Source organism: Triturus cristatus, chromosome 4_2 (genome assembly GCF_964204655.1).
Source record: "Triturus cristatus chromosome 4_2, aTriCri1.1, whole genome shotgun sequence".
NCBI lineage: Eukaryota > Metazoa > Chordata > Amphibia > Caudata > Salamandridae > Triturus > Triturus cristatus.
This window is the reverse complement of record NC_140586.1, coordinates 239213443-239238370: the sequence shown is the minus strand read 5'-3', so window position 1 is coordinate 239238370 and position 24928 is coordinate 239213443. Positions and strand designations below refer to the sequence as shown.

At 42.1% G+C, this 24928-nt stretch overlaps 1 protein-coding gene across 4 annotated transcripts in view; it reads right to left on the bottom strand.

Moving 5' to 3' along the window:
• The window catches only part of NOL12 (nucleolar protein 12), a 49519-nt gene that overhangs the window by 22391 nt on the left and 2200 nt on the right, over positions 1-24928 (bottom strand). The gene's annotated exons all lie outside the window — the stretch shown is intronic.

Sequence of the window (24928 nt, the reverse complement as noted above, 5' to 3'; positions counted from 1 at the left end):
TGTGAGATTCCATGCAACAAAATTTAAAATCTATATAAAGGATTTAATTCAAATGACTAACAATCCACACCTAAATGCTTACTGACTTTAACATATTCTTTTCACAATAAGTAGGTAGTGTCCACTGGCTTGGTTATATTGTTTCGTAATAAACAGATCGAACCTATGAAATCTGGCATGACTTTAACACCTTACCCAACAACAGTCTTTTAAAGCACAAACTGGAAACCATCATGCATACAGTTATAAAATTTCAAATATGTAAAATATGTATGTAAATTGCAAAATGACATGCAAAACATGTCAATAGGGCCAAAACCATTGCCTATTATGGTATTATGTGTAAGTACATGTGACAAAATACCTGTCTATAGCCTGCAACACAGTGAAATATCAACCAAGTGTGCACTGGCTTTAACAAATGAGTTTCACAACTAATAAGCTAGGCCAACTGCCTTTGTCATTACGTTTCATTGTAAGCAGACAAGATTCTATGGCATCAGACCCTATGTTTTAGTGCAGCTATCAGGCCCTTACTTACTGCCATAATCAATTCAGTTACTCACACAAAAGAAAGGAAGAGGTATTAAACAAGCATTTGCAATGCAATAGGTCTCATTTGTGAGAGGTAGAGCTATTGGCGTTGTAAATGACTGTTTTACCTATTTTTTTTTGTTTAGTGTAGTGAACGTATGTGGTGTGGAGTGGAATTATGTTGGTTGTACTGGCACTGTTAGTTGTGGAATTGTGTGGGTTAGATTTGTGTGAAGTGTATTTGTGTAGTGGAATTCTGGGTCATGGTAAATAGACAGGGGTGAGAGCTGCACAGAATAGACAGAAAGGAAGCTAGAGAGGGATAGGTAGTTTGTGCAGGAAGTGATGGATGAACTGGAGATGGAGGAGCAGAAAAAGTGTATGAGAAAGAGCCATGAAGTACATTGTCCTGGGTGCTGTGCAGGCCAAGGATTGAAGAGCTATACAAGGAAGTGAAAATTGGAGAAGAGGGAATACCAGAAAGTAAGCTGGACATTTTCCTTCCCATTAAATTATTATTTTTTTTTAAATCCGTTGGCTTTGTCAAAGCATATTTATTCTGATGTCTAACTCTGTTTGGCGCTGGCTATTCAGCCAAAAGGCACTAGAGTGGAACTGGATTTCTATACTCTCTTGCCTTCCCCTTTCCAACTTCCTGTGCTTTTGACTAATTGGACATATGGCAATGTTTAAAACACGCGGACATAACATTTCACTTCGAGCTTTAAAACCCAAAATAAATTTCGGCAGAAGTCATGGTCTTGCCGTGGTAATAAAAGCATCAAAAATGTGGCACTTTCCTAGGGATGTTTAGCCGCCATGGCTATGTTTTATGAGACATGATTTTCCCAAGCGCTTTAAATATGTAAAATCGAGTTGTGTCTGTTTATTTTGTGCATGCAGTATACCAAAAAGTGTTGACAAAGCCTATAGGTTTGGATTTTGTAAAGGGTATACACTGATGACACACATCATCCAGGCCTTAGATCACACAAATGTCCAGCAAGCAATACCAACACTCATACTAATACAGCACACAGAGAAACACAGCTGTAGGGCAATCAAGCACACAGACCACTACACTGCAACTAGCAGAAAGGCACACAGGCACTCATGAACACAGTCACTCATGGGAGATGTAATCACCTGCAAACACAGACCCACAGGTAGTCTGAGAAATCTCACGTAGAGATACAAAATCCCATAAATGCACATGCAGCTGGCATAACATGTGTACATCAGACAGCCAGTATTCAAGGCGGATGGACCAATAGATGCAGGCTTCATGTGCATAAGTCTTCAGCCGTAATGCTCAGCACATAAAAAGATGGAAAAAAACATGGAGAATAAATGCCCACTGAATCCTTAGTCTGTCTGAAATGGTGACATACGTCAGTCTCCATGCCCTTACAGTAGACAACATTCTAAAAAAAAAAAAAAAAAAAAAAAACTAGTACAACACAGAGAAAAATATCAGTCCATCCCGTAACAGTTAAAAAGTAGTGAGTAATAGATCTGAGAAGGCACCAAGGATCGTAGAGTTATGGAACGCATTTGTTTACTACTAGTACTCAAACTAAATAGCACATTGTGGAACGGTAGTTACAAGACTGGGTATTACCGCTGGAATTCGTCACCACAAAACGTGTGATGAATGTATATTACAGCCTTCCAGCAAGAACGGTATTAAAAAAAGTGTTAATTTAAATTATTGGGAATAAGGCACAGGACAAAGGAACAGTGTTAAAAGGACATTCACTAACAGAAAGCAACCTTTGTCAGTGGCCTCACAGGCTGGTGGTGTCTGATTTTGCAGCGCTGTCGTTCTCTTCCTTCTCCTGAGAATGGTTTCTAGAAAACAGCGTGGCAACCCCCCCTCTTGCCAAGAGCCCGCTTTCTTCCAGCCAAACATATCCAGAGAGGGCGGAAATGGTGAGGGCTCCGTAGGACAGCAAACGGCTGGCTGCAAAAGTATCAAGAGATCTCCAACTGGGAACTCCACGCAGTTGAGAACGCGCACAACTCACGTCTTAGTTGAGCGAGCCGTACATTTTGTAAACATCATACATAGCCGCTAATGGTAACAAGAACAAGAAAAGGCACGCAGGGGGGAGTAAAAAAAGTGAAAGCATGCCATGCGCGTGTTCTGCTAAAAAGCCGTAATGAAAAGAGACGGCCGAATGCAATGCAACAACAAAAACAAAACCCGTGCACATGTCCTGTCCAGGCACGTGCACATCTCCTGTCCGAGATTATTTGGAGCCGACGGGAAAAGGGAGGGAAAGTGAAAGCGCGCTATGCGTGCGTTGTGCTGAAATGCCACGAGCCGTACACAGCCTGTTCCCCTTCGGAAGGTAAATCGACAATAAATCTTGCCAAAGCGAGCAGCGCATGCGCTGCGTCGCTAGGCAAGACCTAAAAAACGATCTATTGTCTTATTGGGAGCGTCTCAATATTCTACACCGGAAAATCCTTTCATGTTTAAATACTGCCCTCACACACTAAATAGTGTCATGCTTCATCATAGGGCACACATCAACATTCTGACGCAGACCAACGTACAGAATGGAGTGGAAAAAAGTTTATATTTTGTTATTGTCAAATGTTGAGGAACTAGAGTAAATCCCTCTGTCCCATCTGGATAAAGGATCCTCTGAACACAGAACAGGCATTGAAAATGCAATAGGTCTCGCCCTCGTTTAAGTTAAAGCATATCTGTTTTTAATTAGGTGGCTTTTTAGCTTTGCTTTTATTAGTGTTTTTCAAACTTGCATGTACATATTTATGCATTTATATTTGTATTTATATAGATATGCAGATATATATATATGTGTGCGTAGAGAGGCAGAGAGTGAGGAGAAGGAGAGTGAGAAGGAGAGTGAGGAGAAGGAGAGTGAGAAGGAGAGTGAGGAGAAGGAGAGTGAGAAGGAGAGTGAGGAGAAGGAGAGTGAGAAGGAGAGTGAGGAGAAGGAGAGTGAGAAGGAGAGTGAGGAGAAGGAGAGTGAGGAGGAGAGTAGTAGAGAGTGAATAGAAGAGAGTAGAGTGAGTATGAGAGATTGAGTAGTAGAGAGAAGTAGGAGAGTGAGTAGTAGAGAGAAGTAGGAGAGTGAGTAGTAGAGAGAAGTAGGAGAGTGAGTAGTAGAGAGAAGTAGGAGAGTGAGTAGTAGAGAGAAGTAGGAGAGTGAGTAGTAGAGAGAAGTAGGAGAGAGAAGTAGGAGAGAGAGTAGTAGAGAGAGTAGTAGAGAGAGTAGTAGAGAGAGTAGTAGAGAGAGTAGTAGAGAGAGTAGTAGAGAGAGTAGTAGAGTGAGTAGTAGTGAGTTAGTAGAGTGAGTAGCAGAGTAGTAGAGAGTGAGTAGCAGAGTAGTAGAGAGTGAGTAGCAGAGTAGTAGAGAGTGAGTAGCAGAGTAGTAGAGAGTGAGTAGCAGAGTAGTAGAGAGTGAGTAGCAGAGTAGTAGAGAGTGAGTAGCAGAGTAGTAGAGAGTGAGTAGCAGAGTAGTAGAGAGTGAGTAGCAGAGTAGTAGAGAGTGAGTAGCAGAGTAGCAGAGAGTGAGTAGCAGAGAGTGAGTAGCAGAGAGTGAGTAGCAGAGAGTGAGTAGCAGAGAGTGAGTAGCAGAGAGTGAGTAGCAGAGAGTGAGTAGCAGAGAGTGAGTAGCAGAGAGTGAGTAGCAGAGAGTGAGTAGCAGAGAGTGAGTAGCAGAGAGTGAGTAGCAGAGAGTGAGTAGCAGAGAGTGAGTAGCAGAGAGTGAGTAGCAGAGAGTGAGTAGCAGAGAGTGAGTAGCAGTAGAGAGTGAGTAGTAGTAGAGAGTGAGTAGTAGTAGAGTGAGTAGTAGTAGAGAGTGAGTAGTAGTAGAGAGTGAGTAGTAGTAGAGAGTGAGTAGTAGTAGTAGAGAGTGAGTAGTAGTAGTAGAGAGTGAGTAGTAGTAGTAGAGAGTGAGTAGTAGTAGAGTGTGAGTAGTAGTAGTAGTAGTGAGTGAGTAGTAGAGAGTAGTAGTGAGTGAGTAGTAGAGAGTAGTAGTGAGTGAGTAGTAGAGAGTAGTAGTGAGTGAGTAGTAGAGAGTAGAGTGAGTAGTAGAGTAGTAGTGAGTGAGGAGTAGAGAGTAGTAGAGAGTGAGTAGTAGAGTGCATAGAGAGCAGAGAGTGAGTAGTAGAGTAGACAGTAGAAGAGAGCGAGTAGTAGAGAGAGTAGAGTGAGTAGTAGAGAGTGAGCAGTAACAATCCGGCTACCTCTCCAATCACTCATTGACGTAGATGCTTGTCTTTGACCCTGTACAACTCTCGGCTGCGTTTACGATTGCGCCACACAGATAGCAGATACATGCAGTACGAAGCATGTAAGGACCCGTAGTTTTATTTTCCCCATTATAAGTACAGGTCTGCTAGACCCAGCAATGTTGCTGGTTATCTATCAGTGGTATAATCCGCAAAAACGTGTGCTCCCCTTGTAAAGCTTTGGTGAGCTTAACTTCTAATACAAGATGTTCACCTCGAGGATGTACAAAAGACAATGTTTTGCACTAGTGATCACAGCAGGCCTTGTTGGAAGTCTCCCTCATGACATGGGTGCCAGTTGGCAGCAATGGCGTCTGATTGGTTTTCACTGGCCCTCTTTGCACGATGTACAGCATTAAATAATGAGTGGAAGCAGATTTCCGTTATTCCTCCATTCCGCCTGGGATCCGCATAGCCGCGTATGCCTCATGCTTTTAATCTTTTAATTAGAAAAATGTCTGTCATGTTCTTCTCACAACGGGACTGGATAGGAGCAGAGAGCTGCCCCCTCGGCCCCGTGATGCAAGCCGAGCTGGGTGACACAGTGGCGTTATGTAATCTGCCCGCCTTGATCAAAGGGGCCCGGCTCCCTTCCAGTAAAGCCATGGCGGCCTTCCCGTAAAGAAGAAAGGTGAAATTTCCCGTGGTGTGGGTCAGTGTTCGGGAATGGTCTGTGTACGGCTGGCATGATAGGATGACGCGAAGTGCATTTGCGCACGCATGGCGGCGTGCTTTCACTTTAAACTGCGCCACATTGTCGCAGGCAGAGTTGGTCGTTGGCCTTTCCTATCTTCTATAATGTCACTCTTGTGAAATACGTCCTGTGAAGTACTTTCAGTTGTATCAGACGCAACCTTGAGGATATCACCACCTCCCTTGGGGACTCAAGCGCTTTCTGCCAGTCAGTGTAGTTTAAGTCTCCCACATTGGCCTGCCATTTTTCCCGTAGTGATTGTGTGGGATCCCGCCGATTATTAACAATTTTTCGGTACATCAGGGATATTGCTTTCTTATCCATGTATTCCGTTAGGAGCCTATCCTCTAATGGGGAGGCTTCCACTCAATCCATTTTTAAGTACATCATCAACAAGGAGGAGGCATCTACGTTAGAACAGGAAAAGCCATTTCATTAAGACTGTAGTCCTGATATTTTCCATACAGACTGGCCTAAGTGCATGAATCCTATGTAAAACTGTGGCAGTGATTTGAGGATAAAAAGATAGCTTATCTGCCTGTATTAGAAGCTAGACTGTGCCTGCCAGGAGAAGCAAACATGACCTACACAATGCCAACCTTACTCGAGCATGTGTGTCGAAGAGATTCCAGTGGGCTCAAGGCCACTTAGTATCCCAGGAGAGGGAAAGAAATAACTTTAATATAAAATGTCATTTGCCTTCGACAAGTAGATAAGATCCTGCATCCATGCACTATCTTGGAACTGTAAGGGGCTATATTGAGTGGGGTGGGATAGACGGAGCACCACAAACATGCGATTTGTTGCAATTCATACACACAATAATGCACAGGAATAGACGTGTAATTTGGTTTTACAAATGCCCTAACAAACATGACCAAAACTAACCTAAATGACCAGAAATCAAAATGGACTTCTATAGGGACCTCAACGACAGAATGGGGCCACATATTATATACACACACAGTATCAAGAAAGGCTGGCTTTAAATATACACAATTTAATTTTTTACTTCACACTAAACTCCCCAAAAACTACATTAGATATCCAAGATACTATTAGTCTTATTCTCATGGTAGGATAGCTTATTAGGATAAGCCGATGCATGCTAAGAATTATCTAGCAACACTCTCAATTACCCTCCATGATGCACAGTATGATTTAAAGGCATGAATAGTGTAGGTAAAAGACAGAAGCCTGGGCCTCTCGATATTGCACAGAGGACCCCGCACATGGTGTATGAATGAAGCACCCACTGGAGCACTTCCCTACCATGACTAGTCACAATCTACAGGAGACAGTAAATTTAAACAGATAAAGTGCACATCCCAATCACTGTGTATGACACAGAAGGCATACACAACACTAAAGCAGAATAACCTAGAGCTCCAACCTCACTCCTACCAGAGAAAAACAGCGCTCGTTTCCTGAATTTAAAGACTACGGTGAGATAATAACTGTTAAACTCAGACAGATAAATTTATCAACACTTTGTATTGGTTTGTTCCTCTTTTCTGATGTAGTGTTGAATGCAGTGTTGACTTTGGAATTTACTTTCAGTGCAAAATATCTTTTGCACTGGAAAGTAGATTTAAAGTACTGTTTTGCACTACTTAGAGCTACTTTGCATCAATGGGGAATACAATAGGTGGCACATGGGCATTACCATGCAACCACCCATAGGTTTTTGAGTAAAATTCATATCTACTAACTGTGACAAAAGATATACACTTCATCAAGGCAGGCGTAAAGTAGTTTGAGAAAAGCCATAATAATGTTTCCCCCGATCTTCTCCATTTGACAATAAAAGGTTCACATAGCGGCCCCACCCTAGACCTTTTTAACATCTATGCTAGAGGTTCGACGGGTGGACAGATCTCTCAGACAGTGTCTGCCCTGGAGCACGAACTGACCCTTATTGATCGAAACTCTACCGTTATCATCTGTGGAGATTTTAACTGTACCTTTGAACCTCTAGCCTCAGAAGATTTATTGGGTTCCAGTGAATCAGATCTCACTTGGGGAATCCCGCCCTTAGAGCTCACTCCGATTAAGAAATGGTCACAAAGGGCCATTCAACTGAATGCACTCACTCAAGAATTTAACCTACGTGCAGTGAATGGCAGATCTATATCCGATAAGGGCGGTGCCTTCACTTTTAATAGGCTAACTTCACCATCACGCATCGATTATATCCTTGTCGATATCTACTCTTGGGGGCTTATCACAGATATGGTTGTCAAAAACACAATAGATAGCGATCACAACCCACTATGTTTACAAACTAAAGATCTCTGGATGACAATACCCAATGTGGCCAATGAACCTCCTCTAATGGCAACCAAGGAGGTATCACTGGCAGGGTGTAGTCGACGCCTCAAATGGCATGGGATCTCACAACATGAGGAGAAGCTCGCTTCAATCAAAGAGCTCCTAGTTAGAAAACATACTGAACTTTGTGATGCTAGCACCAAAATGGACGATCCCCATCTTATAGCCTCTGTTTATTTTGATACCATCAATAAAATAGGGGACTTCTTTATTCTGGGGGAGAAAACCCGTTCCAAGGTGGACCCCACGAAAAGCGGAAACCCTTGGTACTCTAAAGATTGCAAAAGGGCCAGAGTCACCCTGTCCAAAGCCCTAAGGAAACAGGATAGAAATGTAATCAGCAAGGCCAGACAAGACTATTCGAGATCCCTGAAAGTCGCCAAACGGGACTGGGAAGAAAACCATTGGCAGGAACTTAAGGAGGCGGCCCTAAACCGGAACTCTACAGCTTTCTGGGACCTTTTGAACAGAGCCAAAAGGGCCAAAACAACAAGCATCCCAAACCATAAAGCGGAGCTGCAATGGTTCGACCATTTCTCTGCTATATATGAGGGTGAGACTGTCTCTGCTGCTCCGGTGGTGGATGATTTGCCCCCTACTGTTGAGTTTCCAGCGGAGACCAATTTTGGGACCCATGAAGCTATTTTGGCTATTAAAAGTATTGCCCCCGGTAAGGCGGCTGGGCCCGATGGCATACCAGGTGATCTTCTTTTACACGATCCAATTCCCTGGGCCTCTTTTATTTCTGTTGTTATGAACGCCATAGCTAAGGGTTCTACAGTACCTGAGTCCTGGAAAGCCGCGGTGGTGGTACCAATTTTTAAAAAGGGCAACAGGGAGGACCCTGCCAACTATAGACCTATTAGTCTAATTGACGTAATACAGAAAGTGGTTGGCAGGGTTCTCCTGATGAGACTGAGATGCTGGATTGAGAATGGGGATGTTTTATCACACTTTCAAGCAGGTTTTAGACAAAAGGTAGGCACTATGGATCAAGTTTTTAGATTTTTTATGATATATTGGAAAACGGCAGTTTTAGGCAAGGGAACCCTATATTTAGCTTTTATTGATTTAAAGTCTGCTTTCGACTTAATTCCTCGCCAACGTTTGTGGCAGGTCCTATTTCAACTAGGTGTTCCCCATGAGATTCTTGCCTTTTTAAAGCTTTTGCATGAGAACAACCATGCCAATATTAGATGGGGGGCCCAGGGCCAGCACACAGGGAGTGTCGCGGTGAACAGGGGGGTACGCCAGGGCTGTGTGCTGGCCCCCACCCTGTTTTCCCTATACATCAACGGGGTGGTGGATTTCCTTAGAGAGGTCCCAGCTGATGCTCCAGTCCTGGCCGGCGAAAAGATCCCCACTCTCCTGTTCGCCGACGACACTCTCCTGATTTCTAAATCCCCGGCTGGCCTACAAAGAATTCTAAATAGATTCGACTCTTTTTGTAAATCCTATGGGCTTATTATAAACACAGAAAAAACCAAACTAATGGTAATAAACCCTCCGAGATGTTTTAGATATACTTTCACTCTGGATGGCACACCCTTAGACATTGTGGATTCTTTTGATTACCTAGGGATACGCATTGCAAAAGGGATGAAGTGGAGTTCGCATCTGACCAAGATGCTCCTGTGCCACAAGAGGGTATCCGGTGCCATTATAAGAGAACAATATCTCTCTACTAGTCGACCTGTGGCACCGGCTCTTGTGGTATACGAGGCCCAGGCACTGTCTAGTTCTATGTATGGGGCAGAAATTTGGGGCTACGAAAATATTCATGATCTGGTTGTCTCGGAGAATAAATTCATGAGGAATCTCATCTCTGTCCCAACATCATCCCCTCTAAAACCCTTGCTGTATGACCTTGGTAGACATTCTATTCAGGACATTGCACGTTTACGACCTTTACTATTCTGGGCAAGACTGCGACGGACCCCTGAACTTGTCAAATATGCAGCAGGCTTAAATGATCTCATATCAGCAGACACTGGGAGGAGGCTAAAATGGATTACTCACATAAAACAAACATTGAAATCCATTGGCTATGAAGATTGTTGGGAATCCCAGATACCCCCTTCGAAACAGGATCTTAAGAAAGCCTATTGGAGCTGGGTAAACACAAGAGAGTTGAACAATCCTAAGTCGGGGAAGCAGAGCGAGGCTTTTTTCGAACATAAGCCTTTCTGCAAATTGGAAGCATATCTCGACTTTATCCAGTCCCCACTGGATAGATCCCTGTACGTACGTTTTAGATTTGGGTCCCTCTCCCTTAACTGTGTGACTGCTGGCTGGAAGGGATTTTTACCTTCATCTGTTGGCTGTCCGAGCTGTACAGCACCTAATGAGTCCATTCCCCACTTTTTATTTGCCTGCTACCACTATCGAAGACCAAGAGCTAAATGGCTGCGTCCGATTTGTAGAATGCTCGGATGCCGTGACTATCGTACTGTGCTACGCATTCTGCAGACTGATACCTCGTCTCTTACCATTGTCTGCGGCATTGCTAAGTATTTGGGCTGTGCTTGGCTGTTGCGAAAGAAAAAAAATTCCCTTTAATTACACTGATCCACTTCTGCGATCTGTTCCTATTGCACTTTAACGAACTCCAGGTCACCAAGCACTTTGTCTTTGTCTTTTATATGCTGTTCTTAACCATTTTTACAACCTTTTTAGATGTACTTATGATCAACTGTTGTTTTTATTGCCTAACTTGATCCTTTTTTACCACTGTATGTTGTGCTTTTATGATATTTTTTATCGAATAAAGCTTTACCTACCTACCTAGTTTGAGAAAAGCTTTCTTTTGTCAAAACTTTTCTACATTTGCATGTATGCTGTACCGTACAGCACACATACAAAGTAATACAATGTGTCAAAGCACAGTATTATTTACCGGAACAGTCCTATTACAATACAAAACCTATGCTTAACTTCAAGGGCATTGTCAACTCCCCACTTTAGCAGCTACAGCAGGGGTGGAGTTCTTGATGAGGCCTCTTCTGTCTGCAACTCAGCAGACAAATGCTCCTAAATAACACAAAAGGGTGGGTGGGTGTTAAATTGAGTGAGCGGATGGAGGTGTGAGTAAAAGGATGGAATGAAGTTAGGATGGATGAGTGAAAGGGAGGAGGGGTGAGTGAAAGGGAGGGTAGATTTGATGAAAGGGTGGGCGGAGGATGAAAGACGAATGGCCTAGAGAATGGGTGGCTGGAAAGATTAAGTGAAAGGGTGGATAGATGGAGGAGCGAAACGGTGGATAGATGGATGGATAAGCGAGTGAAAGGATGGGTGCAAGGGTATTGTGAACTCCCAACTTTAGCAGCTACAGCAGGGTTGGAATTCTTTATTGACCTCTTCTGTCCGCAATTAGCAGAAAAAGGTGAGTGAGCGAAAGGTTGGATGGATGTGTGAGTGAAAGGGTTGATGGATGTGTAGATCGATGAACGAGTGAAAGGATGGGTGTAAAGATGGATGAGTGAAATAGTGGATGGATGAATGAAAGGGAAGGTGAATGGATGAATGGGCGGATAGATGAGTGAACAGGTGGAGGATGAGAGAAAGGATGGATGGCTGGATGAGTGAGTGAAAGGATGGATGACTGGAAACGTAAATGGACGGATGGATGAGTGAAAGGATGGATGGCTTTGTGAGAGGGTGGATGGAAGAGTTAAAGGGAGGGTGGATGGAGTAAAAGGGCGGATGGAAAGATGGATGAGTGAAATGGTAGATGGATGGATAGATAGTTTTGAATATGGACGGATGGAATAGTGAAAGACTGACAGATAAAAGAATGAATGGATGACAGAATGTAAAGGTGAAATGGTGGACATCAGCAGGAGGATGGAAAGATGAATGGATAGACGCTTGGATGGAAGAGACAAGAGAACTCTACAGGGGAAGGTTGTGATAGCTTGCTTGGTGCCATATCAACTTTGGTTTGAATGGGGGGGGGGTGTATTTTAATTTCTGGCTACTCTACTCCCTTGCTTGATTTCACCCACAGTTTTGCTGTATGGTGGAAGGGTGTGTTAATTAGCGCATGGCATCCTACCGAGCATCAGTTCACGGAGAAGGATGAATTGAATAATGCCATATCATATTAGATATGGTGTTCTGCTCTCTCCCTTTCACACAGCAAAGCTGCTCTGTGTTGCTGGAATACTTTATAAATTTGGCACAGACACCAAAGAAATTACATAGCAAGTATGAGAAAGTTGTAACAAATATGGGTTTATGATAAACAGTTATAACAATACGCTAAACAATTTTCATTGTATGACAAATTACCTGAAATGTTTATAAGGTGCTATAATAAAAACAAATTGTCAAAGTAGAGTTTTAAAAAATTGACTTTTCTTGCAACATTTTATGTTTGTTATATATAGGATCAAGTATACATACTAAAATGTTTACATACAGGAAGATACTAGTAATTGACAAAAAATACAAACCACTGCAGTTGTCAAGCTATTCATTTAAGTCACAAGGGAAGTTTCATGACTTCTCTCAAGTCTTTCTTTTTTAACAAGAATTGTAAGATTTGACAAAACAGACAATGTGCTGATATTTATGTGTTTTATAGCAAATTCCCTTGACTTTTGCCACTGTGTCAAAAGACAGCACGGTTTCTCCACTTTTATTACAAAAAAGATCAACAAAATTGCGGGGTGGGGATTAGGTTTCACAACCTAATGTTGCTTTTATTTTGCAAAACGCAAAATGAGAGTGGGCCTAATCATTTTCTGGCACTACAATATGCTTCGATCAGTCAGGGCAGGCAATCTTTATGTTTAACTTTTGAACCACTACCTAACGAGAAACTGATACGTTGACAAGATGTCTCAGCTGACTGACTGTCAACATCTTCCTGTGGTGAACCCAAAATCCTGTTGTACATCTCTCTGGCCCCTCATGCCTTGTGCTTGGAAATGCAGCTGTAAACAACAAAGAGTTGGCAGTTCTTCTATGTTTAGTCTTGCTAACAAACGGCAATACTCTTTGTTCAGATATTTCTAGTCATAGTCCTTACATTGTGCGGTTTGCCTCATCAGAGAGGATTTACCTAGCCTACCCTAAACAGAACAAGCATTTGCAATGCAATAGGTCTCGCATTAGCAAGAGTTTAAGCTATAGGCAATGCAATAGCTTAAACCCTCGCCAATGCGAGACCTATTGCCTTGTAAATATTAGTTTGTTTTTACTAACGCCCATGCAGCGCTTTCACATTCTTGAAGGCCGCGCCCCTTTCTTTAAACAACCTGCATCTAAAGAAAGGGTTGTGTCCGACATTGTAAGCGAGGCCACTAAATGCGGAGCGCGCTGCTAGAATAAAAAAATTAAAAAACGTGGCCGCTACGGTTAAAACGAACCACCATTAGTAGAAATTAAAATAAAAGCGAACGGTGTGCTGAGGTAGTGGGTAGAATAGGGGAAGAGCATTAAATAAAATAGTGCGCACCGACTTATAAAGCAGACCATGTAACACCAGTAAAAGGTACAGTCATTATGGGAGGTAACAAATGCATACAAGGCGGTACCAAGGAGGGACTAACATGCCTAATAACGACTCGGAAGCCAGCACTTACAAAGGACAATGACACAAGCCAGTTAAAAATATGGGTGGCGAGTAGGTTGGGTTTCAAAGCCATACTCTACTACTGCATCCCTCGCAGCAGCACATGCACTGCCCAGGCTCGACCTAAAAACGTCACATAGCCGCTTTGATAGGCCCTAACCAAGACTCCAAACCCTTCCTTAGCATGTAAGCAGGACCACCCCAACAACAATCTAGGAATACCAAGCCCCCAGAACTAACTAGGATCATCCATGCCAAGCCCTTGCATATCCTGAGGGAAGGCAGGAAAGCCAGAACTGTCATGAGGAAACCCTTGACTCATAATAAAGAAGATTACTGGCATGTAATCAAGGCAACACCTCCATGCCCATCTTTATCATTCCATTCCATAAATCTTTGAGGATGCACACTGGCAAACACAAATGAGCACAGAGCACCAAGGAAGAACAAACTGACGCACATTTGATAACTGCCATAACGTACAAAATGTGTTATCAGTTATCCTAAGCATGGTGGAGTCCCTGGACAGGGCCCAAGAAGACCATTCCTGAATCCTGGTACGCGAAGGAGATTGCCAACAATTTCAGAGTAGACAGAGGGACCCTGGCCCCTACTAGCCTAGCCATAAGTGAGCAAATCAACCCAACAGAGGAAAGCCTTCCTTTACAGATAGATGGAAATAGGCGTGTCAAAATACGAAGGGTCTAAATGCATCTCCTAGACTGAAGGAGGTGATGTGTGGAATTCATGCGAGTTCTGATCTCCAAGACAGTAAAAAAAGAGGAATTTTGCAAAGAAATTTAGTTGGAACACCACTTTATTGGAAAATTTCAAACAAATGGCTATCAGAATAGCCACCACGAAAAAAAACTTTGACAACAAAAATTGAAGGTCCGCAGAGTTTAGTGGCTCAAAGGGAGTGTCCTGTAGGGACTGCAAGATCAGGGGCAAGTCTCAAGAGGGGATGGGGGAAAGAAAACCATGGATGTCGGATGGGAAGCCAACAATTTCACAGACTAACGTCCCAAACCCCCAAATATCCGAATGGCTGGCAATTATCTGCACACATTGGAAGCAGCTATACGCAGCAAGATATCATCTCTGGTGAAATACAAAACCTTTGCAGGCCAGCCTTATCCAAAGCAGCCACCTGCATAGGCAGGGCCTCAGTCGCAGGCAGGACCATCCAAAAAGAATTTGAAAGGCAAAAGGTATTAAGGAAAAGAGAACTACTTGAGACAGACTGTTGGGCTCCACCCAGAAACAAAGCAGGGTGTGTGTTTTTTGGGAGAGGCCAGTCTTTGTAGCTCCAGGCAGTGAAATGGTGTGTAAGCTAGGGACACACAATAGTGGCTAACTGAAGCATATCGTTTACGGTAGAATAAGTAAATACTCCCTATGTCACAAGGCAAATCTCAACAAAATGGGTGGTAGAGGCACTCCGAGTTCGTGTTTATAACAATGTTTTACTCGTTTAACACTTATTTTGGATAGCGTGCTGTGGAGTGGATTCCAACAGTCATGGATTCCTGACACTTCAAACCTTCAATACTAGGACCGGTGAGGCCCTAATCTCCACGCACAGTTGCGTTCAGGTGGATACCTTGAAACTTCTCAAAACTGTAGTTATTCTTAAACAGACTCAATCCAACATTGTGGTGAATAAATGAAAATTTTTCGAAGCAATATCTCAATGATTATAGCAATTTATTCATTGCAAAAGTAATTGTTGATTAAATCTTCATTCATTTCTTCGTACAAATCCAAATTACACTCTTACAAGAAGTTCACTTTTTGTAAATGCCCAATGCATTTCGAGCCAACCGGCTCTTCGTCAGGGTATAAGTATCTAAAGAAATAAATAAACAGTACATATTTACACGATAAACGTTACAATGATGGCAAAACATCAGTTTGCAAATACATGATCAAACTCAAAATTTCATAACATTCCATGCTGAAACACGACTGGGTAGTAAGTTCAGTGACCGAATAATGACCCAGAATGACCATCACCAAGAAATGTTTGAATAAAGTTGTGTGAATAGTGAAGAAAGCGAAAAAAACTGTTACCTTGTAGATCAATGAAAAATCGCTATTCAAAACGAAGAATTCAATCTGAAAACAGAACACACTGAAATGTCGTTTCTAAGCAAAGAGAAAGAAACTGACAAGAGCGATAAGATGAAAAATCAAATGAAAAATCTTACCGACACAGTACAACGTGGTCGATTCAGTGAAGAGGAAACCTATCCGACTGCTGATTCAAAAAATCACCAGGTGAAACTCATAGCGGCATGATGGGAGCATGCGCTTATATCAGAGCATGTTAGACATGAACGAGGTGACTAAACAACGATGGGTAAAACTATCACGAGAAAGAAAACTACAATGAAAATAAACAAGGTGACTAAAAATACGCAGGCTCTAATCGAGGTTAAGGCTAACTCTTCTATTGAAAATGAACGAGGTGACTAAACGCGTAAGCCTGAAACAAGATAGGGGTAATGCTCGCGTGCATACTGTGCTGCTAAACTGAAAATAAACGAGGTGACTAAAAACGAGATAGATGGTGCCGCCATCTTGGAAGCGAGCGAAAAGAACCCGTAGAGAAAAAATACTGTATTAATGGTTGAAGAATGGTAAAAAATGCAAAATATACCGGGAAAAATTAAAGCATATATTGGTGGGGTCACTGGTCAGGGTAATCTAACCCAAGAAGAATGGTTAATCACATTGGTATATGTGAATATGCAGTACTATCCTGATACAAAAAAGCTCTAGCACACATACATCATAAATAACAAGCATAGTCTATTTTGTCATGGATGCCTTTTTCCATTAAGGTGTCCAAACGCTTGATCCAATAGGTCTCCCTCTGTAGGAGACTTCTGGTCAGATCTGTGTCTTGACGTTGCTCTACTCTTTCTAGCACAGAGAATCTGAGTTGGGCGATACTGTGCTTTTCTTCGTTCCAATGCATAGCCAAACTGCTGTGTTTATTGAAGTCTTTATATACTTCGATCCCTCACTCAGCTGGCATGGAGGCGGTAGAATGGGCTCTACTGCGCCAATCTTCGCTCAGAGCAGACAAAGTGTTCATTCTGGAACTTTTACATTTTTGTTTACATCACAGTTACTTTTATTGGAATAATGATTTTTATTTGCAGCAACAAGGCACATCTATGGGCTTTGCCGGGGCTCCGGCTTATGCAAACACCTTCATGGCTAAATTTGAATCAGACTACATCTACAAAGATATCGGATGGACTGGAAATTCACTGCTATATTGCAGATTCATTGATGATATACTTATTCTCTGGATTAACACGCAGGAAATGTTGGAAAGCAAAATTGAACAACTTAATCAAATTGATGAACACATTCAGTTTACCCATGCAATTGATCCGACAAAAATATCTTTTCTTGATGTCATTCTCACCAAAGAAGCGGGTCACATAAAAACGGAGGTTTTCAAAAAGCAAACAGATGTGAACAGTGCGCTCCATTTCCAAAGTTTCCATCCCAACAGCCTAAAATACAACCTACCATTGTCTCAATTTTTGCGGATAAAACGGATCTGCTCCACTGCAGAGGATACGGAGAAGAATTTATCACTTCAACAGCAGATGTATCTTGCCAGGGGATACCCTATAGAAGTGATTGAATCAGCCAAACAACGCGCATCCAAATTCAACAGAGACAGTCTCTTATTAAGCAGACCACGAAAGCAGACAACTAGACAAGTGTTTGTATCAAAATACTCTACAGCATCTGGTAATGTGAAGAACATCATCATTAAAAGATGGGAATTGTTACAGAATGAGCCTGATTTTCACAACATTTTTAAAAACCCTCCCATGTTTGCTTATAAACGCGCAAAAAATATTAAAGAAATTATCAATACTCCAATTAAGCAAGGAAACATCGCTTACAAAGGAATGAGTAAATGTCATAACTGCATCCATTGCAATAATGTTATCATCGGTAACACATTAAATCATCCATGCACTGGAGAAAATCATTCAACTTCACCACACTTCTGATTGCAATTCAAACAAACTCATCTACTACATCAAATGTCCATGTGGCAAGTTGTATGTGGGCAAAACCGAAAGAAAAATTAAAACACGGATATCTGAGCACAAAAGCACAATCAGAACATTCAATAAACACAGCAGTTTGGCTATGCATTGGAACGAAGAAAAGCACAGTATCGCCCAACTCAGATTCTCTGTGCTAGAAAGAGTAGAGCAACGTCAAGACACAGATCTGACCAGAAGTCTCCTACAGAGGGAGACCTATTGGATCAAGCGTTTGGACACCTTAATGGAAAAAGGCATCAATGACAAAATAGACTATGTTTGTTATTTATGATGTATGTGTGCTAGAGCTTTTTTGTATCAGGATAGTACTGCATATTCACATATACCAATGTGATTAACCATTCTTCTTGGGTTAGATTACCCTGACCAGTGACCCCACCAATATATGCTTTAATTTTTCCCGGTATATTTTGCATTTTTTACCATTCTTCAACCATTAATACAGTATTTTTTCTCTACGGGTTCTTTTCGCTCTCTTCCAAGATGGCGGCACCATCTATCTCGTTTTTAGTCACCTCGTTTATTTTCAGTTTAGCAGCACAGTATGCACGCGAGCATTACCCCTATCTTGTTTCAGGCTTACGCGTTTAGTCACCTCGTTCATTTTCAATAGAAGAGTTAGCCTTAACCTCGATTAGAGCCTGCGTATTTTTAGTCACCTTGTTTATTTTCATTGTAGTTTTCTTTCTCGTGATAGTTTTACCCATCGTTGTTTAGTCCCCTCGTTCATGTCTAACATGCTCTGATATAAGCGCATGCTCCCATCATGCCGCTATGAGTTTCACCTGGTGATTTTTTGAATCAGCAGTCGGATAGGTTTCCTCTTCACTGAATCGACCACGTTGTACTGTGTCGGTAAGATTTTTCATTTGATTTTTCATCTTATCGCTCGTCAGTTTCTTTCTCTTTGCTTAGAAACGACATTTCAGTGTGTTCTGTTTTCAGATTGAATTCTTCGTTTTGAATAGCGATTTTTCATTGATCTACAAGGTAACAGTTTTTTTTCGCTTTCTTCACTATTCACACAACTTTATTCAAACATTTCTTGGTGATGGTCATTCTGGGTCATTATTCGGTCACTGAACTTACTACCCAGTCGTGTTTCAGCATGGAATGTTGTTATGAAATTTTGAGTTTGATCATGTATTTGCAAACTGATGTTTTGCCATCATTGTAACGTTTATCGTGTAAATATGTACTGTTTATTTATTTCTTTAGATACTTAGCCCCTGACGAAGAGCCGGTTGGCTGGAAATGCATTGGGCATTTACAAAAAGTGAACTTCTTGTAAGAGTGTAATTTGGATTTGTACGAAGAAATGAATGAAGATTTAATCAACAATTACTTTTGCAATTAATAAATTGCTATAATCATTGAGATATTGCTTCGAAAATTTTTCATTTATTCACCACAATGTTGGATTGAGTCTGTTTAAGAATAACTACAGTTTTGAGAAGTTTCAAGGTATCCACCTGAACGCAACAAGGCAAATCAAACCATGTAATGTCTGAAAGGAAGATGGACAGAAAGTTATTGTAAAGCTATTTTTATCAAAAACATACCAGCTGCATGCTGACTGGACGGTGTGGCAAGTGATGCCAACCCAGATAGACTCAATCACACACATCCCGTAAAGGTTGCCTGGCAAAGAATTACACAGTAACACAGGAAGCCAGCGTCTGCCTCAGAGTAACCCTTCTTAAGTGTCAATATTGGATATAAGCTGGGTCAGACAATATTGCCAGACAGTTAAGAATGTGTGTGAACCAATTCTTGGTGAATCGCAGCAGCGAGTCTTTAAAAGCATGACTGGCGTAGTGAGCGTGAGTTTTGACTAGAATATGCTGTATTGCTGTTTTTGATGTGCTTCCCAAATGTTGCCTGCTCTGTTATCTGCCTTTTACATCTGTGCAGGCGGGTGTGTCCATCTGCTGCACCAAAGGAGGTGGTCAGAGAAAAAGTCACAATACAGGCATTTCCGTGGTGCTAGTCTCCGAGTATTCCATGAAAAAGAGAAGATTGCACTTTCAAGGGTCTGACACAAGTTGCATCTTATGCTTGGGTTTGTAGAGGATTTTCCCCGATACACTGAAGAGTGATTACATTTTGCCTCACCTGGCAGGTAACATTAATGTGGCCTCGGAGAATGGCCTCCGTTAGATCCATTGGCTAGGAGGCTGGATTTTTCTTTGAAGGGGTCTACTCTTCATGTTTTCTGTTAACGCTGAGAACTATGCTGCTTAAACACTGTTCAATGTCTTCTGCAGAGCAGTTTGTCTCTTAGTTGGCCTGGACAAAGGGAAGGATGATACTCCAATCCCTGAACTGAAAGAAAAGATGCGAGATGGTGAAGCAGGTGACACAGACACCCAGCTCACTATAACCTGCTTAAGAAGACTCTAGCTTCATTCTAGGACACCTAACCACCGGCTATAGTCTGCCCAAAGGTTTCATTCAGCACCTGGTTGTCCTTTCGCATTATATGATGTGGAAGGGGATGTACCAGGCCTTCAAAGGTTCTCTATTCTTGCAGGGCGACGCCTCTCCACGTTTGTAGAAGTTTGGCACAGATTTGTTTCCGAAACACAGGAATTGGGAGAAGACTATTATAGATATAGCCTACACTTTCTGTGCATGCATCTAGATTTTGTGGCCCAGCTGATGATTTGGCTGGCAGACCCTCTCAAGTAATCAGCCTTGTTGAAGGGGAGTCTCTGATCTCCTGGCAGGCATGTGGAATTCATATAGGGGCAACCCCGTACACTACAGCACAAACCCTTTGGTTGCCAGTTTACAGTACCACATTATGGATAAGGGAAAGGCATTGCCTGCAGTTACGTTAATATTTGTATTCATGTGTTAATGCAGTTCAAACATGTATTTATGGTTCATTAATGCAAAGCCTTTATTATTAGGGCGAGCGCTCAAAGTAAATGTACGCTCAGACTGCACTAATGACGGAGGTTCCAGTATGAAAATGTGTACACACGTTTTCAATGTTTAGCAATATGAGGCTGTGTTTAATGCTCCCAGAAAGCTCTCTGATTAGATGCAAATATCTGCAGAAGCTTGAAAGCAAACTCGATGATTCTTTGCTTTCAAAATAAAATGTTCACAAAAAAATGCAAAAACATTTAGCTAAACTACTGTAAAATGTTAGGTACCATTTCTTTGCAGGATAATTTAGTAAAATGTGTTTATGTTTGCTAGCATTTCCCAAAAATATTCATAAGGGATGATCAGTGTAACCAGTTTTAATAAGATTATGGGACACAAAAATAAACAAGAATTTGTAAAGCCAGTAAGTTTGAAATTGTTGGTCAGCCTTTTGGTTTAGTCAATGCGCGACTTGTTTTGGCATGGTTTTTGTAAAACCTATTGGTGTGGGAGCTGCCGGGCACTCACCATAATAGCAAACATTGGCAAAATCAAAAATTGTTCTGGTCTCAAAAAGCACATAGAGTCCCGTCTAATGGCAAACGTCCGTCCATTGAACCACCAACCCAGGAGCGTGGAATTTAATAAAATATCTACTTGTCCATGGGGCAGGTTGCTTCATGAATCTAAATGTCCTGTAACCAAATCTACTTGTCCATTTTGTGCCATGTAATGCAGTGACAGATTATGGCAGCAATCTCATGATATAGGAGCTCTGAAATAGCCTCTCTGATTATGCCAGGGCTCCTTCCATAGTAGGGTTTGAATATTAGCAATTCCCTTGTTGCCATGTTTCCGCAGATCTACATACTGACACTGAAGGTAATGGTAAGCAACAGTTCCAGGGTAGGAATGCCTTTTTGAGTCTGTGCAAGCCTACTAACTTGCATGTCTAAAGGGTTTTCACCAACTCTTCTCTAATCTCTTCCCATTAGACAAGTTAAAAGTTTACTCCTGATAATGGCAGACATAAAACTTCTTCTAGGGTTGGGAAAAAAGTAGTTGGAGGGAAAGTTAACTTGCAAACACACATTTTTCCAATGAGCAAATCTGGAACTGCATATTTGCACATGCTAAAATGCATTTCACAAATATTTTCTAGGAGTACTATTTCTTGGCCTACTTCTGTAAAGTCTTGTGAATTATGCAACAGCCGTATATCTGCCATCAATGCAAGTACATGGGTGCACTTTGGGGACTTTATTTAATAATTGGGCCCCTAATTAGGTCTGGCGTTGACCAGGACCGTTTGCATTTTTTAAAATTCTGTCTCTCTCTCTCTCTCTCTGTATCGGCTGGCTTCACTGTGAGTGACAGCATTCTATTTCACAAGGAGCATATCGGCTAACAAAGTAGTTTTGTTGAGTGCCAGTAACTACTGTGGCAGTGTGTGCTTTTTGAGACCAAAAACAATTTTTGCTTTTGCCAATGTTTGTTTTTAATGGTGAGGGGCCAGCCGCTCCTAGACTAATATGGTTTTACATAAACCATGCCAAAACAATTCACACATTGACGAAAGTAAAAAGCTGACCGCCAATTTCGGAGCTACTGGCTTTGCCAATGCTGGTTTATTTTAATTTCACATAATCTTATTGAAACTGGTTACACTAATTTTTCGTTATGAATATTTTTGGGAACTACTAGCATGCATCAACACATTACTAAATGATGCTGCAAAGAAATGGTACCTGAAATTTTACAGTAGTGTGGCGAAATGTTTTTTTCCTGCTTTCCTTTTTTACATTTTATTTTGAAAGCAAAGAATTATAAATCTTACTTTCAAGCTTCTGCAAATATTTGCATCAAATCAGAGAGCATTATACATAGCCTTATATTGCTAAACTGTGAAAACGTGTGTATAAATTTTTATACTGGAACTGCTGTCAGTAGTGCAGTCAGAACTTACAACATTTACTTCGAGCAATCACCCTAATAACAAAGGCTTTCAATTAATGAACCATAAATACAAGTTTGAACAGCATTAACATATTGACAAAAATATTACCTTAACTGCAGACAGTGCCCTTCCCTGATCCATAATGTGGTACTGCAAAGTGGCAGCCGAAGGGTTTGCGCTGCAGGGGGTTGTGCCGCCTTGCCCCCAAGGACAAAATACACATGAAGACTTGTTGCCCTAGACCCCAAACAACATGTCATGGGCGTCAGGCTATAGGAATTCCACATCCCAGTAGGGGAGCAAATACAATTATTTTTTCCTACTAGTCTGATATTTTTAAACCCCGTCCCCCTTTTCAAATAAGTAGCCCACTCTATAATCTAAATCCACATAGGTGTATAGGAACATCCTTCCACAAAGTGCTCTTGCATCTTCGTAGGTAGAAGCACACCCATGTCCTCAGAAGGGCAGGGATAAACCCTATGATGAAGTAGGCTACCATGGAGCAACCCTAGTGGGCGAGAGTTATTTAAAAGAAATGTTTATTTCCCAGTCCTACAAGGAGGTTACTCTCCTTTTTCCTTCTCCAATAGAAATGACTCTTTTAGTTATCTTATTTCTGGATGAGCAATGCGCTTTCCTACTTTTACCAATGGCATAGAGCTTCTTATTTATGTTGCTTTCACCCTTTCTGTGGTTTCTATTGACGCTTTAGTTACTTACAACCTCAACTGTACTACTCTAAGCCACTCCACTCTATATGAATCTAATCTATGCAACTCAATGGCACTCTATGCTACTCCATTCCACGTCACTCTACCCTACGGCACTAACTTTTAGTCATGCTGAACACCAGCCACTCCGCTATATAACATGGCTAAATGACATTGACAAAGCCAATAACTCTCACATAAACAAGACCTATTGGTTTTGCCAATGCTTGTTAGCGTTCTATGAGTTATTACAGCTATTTTTTCAAATGCCACTAATTTTGAAGGCTTCTCCAACTTTCTGGATCACAGTCATGTCAGGTTTTCACATTTCACAGAATACAGTGTTGCCAGTGATAACAGGGGTTCTGGTTTGACTGTACTGGACTTCATTTGACAGAGAATGGTCAGATCGAAACATTAAATGAAACATTAAATGAAACTGCAGCTCTTTTTATTTCATATGGCCTAGAACATACAGAGGCAAAGCTTTCTGTGTCTACAACAAGTGGCAGGAATCATCAGCACTTTTTTTTGGCTTACTCCAGTTCTGGGTCTCCTCTTCTTTTTAGGTTGTTCATCCGGGAGATGGCGGCCTCGTGGCCTAAATGTAAAGAGGTGTCCATGCCTGACATATATATATATATAATGCTGCTACTTAGGCATCTCTGGATATAGTTTTTTTTTACATTATTAGCTGGATCGGTCTATGCCTTTCCTTCCACTTTGGTTAGTTTGTCTTCCACTTCATCTATGTAGGGCGTCTGAAAGTGTGATATTCTCTAAACTTGGAGCGTCGTATCCACAGTACACCCGTATTCTTCAAAATGAAACAGGTCATATTTGCATGTCACAGGCCTGTATCCCTCCCATCTTCCTTCGTCGAGCATTCCTCCAGAGGATTGGTCAGGGCTATTATGTTCAGGAGGAGGAGGACCATCTCATTGGCGAGTCCCCTGAAGGGTGAGGTTAAACGTATTTTATTCTACCTGCTTGGTAAAAAGTCTCTGCAAGACGGACAGCCCTGCCAAGTACTACACATCAGGCACTAGTCTGACGCATTTCGTTGTGGTGGTCTGCATCACTGCACTGACATGCATTAATCATGTATTATAGCGCTGCTAAAACACACCATTGTGACTGTGAGCTGCAGTAGCGCTGTCCACGATGCTCCCAGTGGCTAAGGGGGTTGGCTCAAGATCTGCAAGTACTGCTGCCTCTGCTACAATGCATGTAAGATGTAGACCACCTTGCTCGAGGCCTGACACATGAGCATAACTGACATCACAGTGCCCAATTGTGGCTTGACCAGTAAATCCGACTTTGTGAGTGAGACACACAATTTTAGGCTAAGGTCAGGTGGGGGGGAGTCACGGGTCTATCCTGTTCGGCCGCCACCCCCGGTGCAAGCGGGCAGCACAGGTTTAGGTTGCGCTTTCAAGTTTGAGCAAAGTCAGAGTGTGCACCGCAGCTCCTCCGACCTTGCCGCTCGCACCAAGGCAGGTATGAGGGGAGGGGGGGGGGGGATAGATTGTTGTCTGGTGACCAGCAGTGCAAGAGAGAGTCAGCAGGTGCTTACCGCCACAGGCAATCGATAATATGCTGGATGCGATCCACCCACGCGATTCGACTCCAGGACCACAAGCTGACTTAAGTCATTGTGAGGCGGCCAGTGTCAATACAGTGGAGTCAGTGCAGCAATATAGTAGCAGCTCCGCTGCTGGGTCTCACAGCAGTGCACCTCGGCGGTGGCATCACTGACTGCACATGCAGCGAGCATGAGGGACCCGACATGACCCCAGCCCACCTGGCAGCCGGTCTCAGCTACCGCAACATGGCTGAATGATAAGTAAGTGCCTTAGAGAGTGAGTG